The sequence below is a fragment of the Lygodium microphyllum genome, chromosome 18 (genome assembly GCF_053477565.2).
Source record: "Lygodium microphyllum isolate KBCC chromosome 18, Lygodium_microphyllum_v1.1.10, whole genome shotgun sequence".
Classification (NCBI taxonomy): Eukaryota; Viridiplantae; Streptophyta; class Polypodiopsida; order Schizaeales; family Lygodiaceae; genus Lygodium; species Lygodium microphyllum.
Genome location: NC_141152.1, coordinates 14,402,867 through 14,406,407, shown reverse-complemented (window position 1 = coordinate 14,406,407; position 3,541 = coordinate 14,402,867). Strand labels below are relative to the sequence as shown.

At 42.2% G+C, this 3,541-nt stretch overlaps 1 pseudogene; it reads right to left on the bottom strand.

Moving 5' to 3' along the window:
* Positions 1-515: 515 nt before the first annotated feature.
* On the bottom strand, positions 516-1,532 carry LOC148020608 (acetyl-coenzyme A carboxylase carboxyl transferase subunit alpha, chloroplastic pseudogene; annotated as a pseudogene).
* Between the last annotated feature and the right edge of the window lie 2,009 nt (positions 1,533-3,541).

Below are 3,541 nucleotides of genomic sequence, written 5' to 3'. Positions count from 1 at the left end.
TAGAAGAGAAAGGGCGTGCCTAAAGAGAAGGACATATCTGGCCAAGGCCTGGCATAACCTCATCTTGGCTGTCCACACTACCGATGCTTCTTTTCTTCTCCTCCTCCATATCCTTCTCCTTGTCGAAATTATTGTAGCACAGTTCATATTCTCTCAAGCTTGTCTGCTTTCACAACAGGATTTGCCTTGGCAATGGCCGCTCGGTCAGCCGCTTTATAGTTGAAGGAGCAGTTGTGCTTGTGGGAGGGGCTTTCGTCTGAACTCGGAGGAGAGGCCAGAGCCAGCGGACTGACATCTCCACCTGAGAATGAAGAAGAAAGCTCGGCTGTTTTCACTTCTTCATTAACTCAGAGAGAGATAGGATAACTGATAAACTCGGGGCGCTTCTTGATCTGGTTTCGTTTGTGACACTGGTGAACTTTACGACATCACAACTAGCATCAACAGTATCATCGAGTCAGGCATCAACAGACCTGGTTACTGCACCTTCTTCCTTATCTGAAAAAAAAGCATTCTCATACACCCCTACTGTGGTGCCGTTTCTTTATGTTGCGCTTGTAGGCAGGATTCACATTTGCATTTTCTTGAACAGCACCTATCTTACGGAATTTTCCTGTGCGGTGTGCCAGCAGTTTTCCTGGCGGCAACTTTAGGAGCTCCTGCATGTGCCGCACTATAGCCTCCTTGATGTTGTTTGATGCACTGACAGGGTCTACATGTGCACCGCCAATGGGCTCCGGAATAACTTCATCGGCTACATTCAATTTCACAAGTTCATGAGCAGTGATTTTCAATGCCTCTGTTGCCTGTGGTGCCGCAGCAGCATCTTTCCACAAGATAGCTGCACATGCCTCAGGACTAGCAACATAATATACAGCATTTTCTAGTATAAGCATTTTATTGCAGCAGCCTATGGCAAGAGCTCCCCCAGAACCACCCTCTCCAATGACTGTGGTAATGATTGGGACTTTTAGGCCAAACATCTCTCTCAGATTTCTAGCTATGGCTTCTCCATGTCCAAGCTCCTCTGCTTGTATTCCTGCATAAGCACCAGGAGTGTCTATGAAAGTAAGGATGGGAAAGCCATGTTGCTCTGCATGGAGAATCATCCTTAAAGCTTTTCGATACCCATTAGGTTGAGGAATTGCAAAGTTTCTGTAGATGTTCTCTTTAGTGTTTCGGCCTTTTTGGTGTCCAATAAACATGAAACTCATCCCATCAATTTTGCCAATACCCGTGATCAGTGCAGGGTCATCATATCCTCCTCTATCTCCATGAAGCTCAACCCACTAGTAATATTGAGAATGTGATCTAGACAAGTCGGTCTGTTTGGATGTCGTGCCACACTCAGTCTTTGAACACAGTGACGTTCATCCACGTTCGTTAAAGAATTGATTTCTACCCGATAATTTCATGGAGTGCCTTATTGTTTCTGCATTGGATTTGAAGCTACCCTGTTTCTCTAAAAAAAATCTTGCATCAAGTTTTCTTCCAAGTTCTCCCAACAACAGATAGCAAATGGTCCATATCATTCCAGTCTCCAGCGTAGTAGTGTACATTAGGAGAGAGTTGTTTTACTTTTGTTGGTTTCTGTCTAGAGTCACTAAGAGACTGCCGTGACTAGGCCATGTCAATGTTGGCAGACACATTTGTAATTGTAAGACTCCTGAGCACTTCCACATTGAAATCTTGAAAATGCACAGTTGAAGCCCCCTTAAGGCAAGCATAGATGCCTGGCAGGCTGTGTACTGCTGGCATCATCTTCACCGGCTCTGAGCAAGAGTGAGGTTTAACTTTCACAGAAGGAACATGAACTTTGGCGATGGGGACAAGACTTTTGAAGCAGAGTCAGAATCATTTGATGCAAGCATACTATCTATCCAGAGAAAGCTGGCTTTCCTATCTCACAAGGCAAGCCTCCTTACAGATTGTGCTTTGGGGATGCAATCTTGTAATGCCATATTCATGGAATGCTCTCTCCTACTCATTTGAGTGTATAGGTACTGGGTATTGACTCAAGTTGGATAAGAAGTACTCAAAACACTTGGAACAGGGCCAAAACAAGGTGCAGTACAAACAGGGACAGATTTGGAAAAGTTGCTACAGAAATTAGTAGCATCATTCTAACGATAAAGGAACAATTGGAAGTGATACTAGTTATCATAAGCTTCGAGCAGAGCCAACAAGCACCTCATTTGGATCAGTATTCTTCAAGATATGGCCAAAACAGTGCATAGGGATAATCACAACAGCATGGTTACAGTGAACAATTTGGTCAGAGATGTAAGGGAAATGAAGTTGAAAGTTAAAGAGCTCGTATCCATCATTGATAGGAGCATTGCAGAAGTGTCAAATGTTCAACATGATGCTTATACATATGGTATATCTCATGAAAGAGAGAATGGCACTAATGCTTATGGATGTGTTTCCCATGATGCTCTAGTTCATGGATATAGTGACTGTGGATCTTATGTTTTTTTTTCCTTCAAATGGGCAAAGTCTTAGAAGTTCTTTTGGGCAATATGGATGCCATACCTCATGCCAAGATGATCAAGGTGATCCTTATCCAAATGGTTTTGGTCAACAACAAGGTGGTTTTGCCTATGGCAAATTTGATCATGAGAGTAATCATACAAATGCTCATGGCCAGCAGCTTGATGCATTTGGGCAGCAGCAAGGATATTTTGGAGGGACGTATGCATATGAAGATCATGCTTCATCTTTGGAACGTACTCCAAAATACTTTGGACAGCATGTTGATGATCATACCTATGGGGATGCCTATGTTTATGGGCAGCATTGCAGTGTTAAATGTAGTTGTCCTGAATGCTTCCAAGAGCAATCTTATAGGAATGAATATCATGTATCTTGTTTCCAACAACATCTAGTTGACGATGGGCAGCATGAACCATGTAATGCAGGAATTCATTATGGTCAGCCTATGGATACTAATGCAAGAATGTATACAATGCAAACCGAAGAGGTTAACATCATAGAGAAAAATGAAGAAGCTGATGAAGAAGACAACACTCAAGATGATGATGACAATGAAGAAGATATACAAGAGAATGACCAAATAGAAGACCAAGAGCAGGAATTTCAGAATGAAGATAGTGAAGAAGATGAAGATCAAAATGAAGAAGAGAGTTTAATCGATAATGAAGAACATGAGGATGCAAAGATATGTGATGATGGTTCACAAGGAGAGTTAGTTGCAGAAATGGATGAGAATGCATATCCATATGATGATGAGCTACCTTGGGATAATCATGTTGATGAGTTACATAAACCCACCCTTGGTCATGATTCTTATGATTCCATGGTTGATCTACATCAGCCCATAGTTGATCAAGGACTGCAACTACCTAATGGCATTTCTTCGGATTCTCATGTATATGATTTTGAATATGGTGCTGATATGTCATATGATTTGAATGCATCATTTCCCTATGATCCAGGCATTCATGATGGCAATCATGAGTTCTTGGGTGGTTTCCCATTTGACCCGGGAGGTATAGATGATATGCATGATTCTTGGACA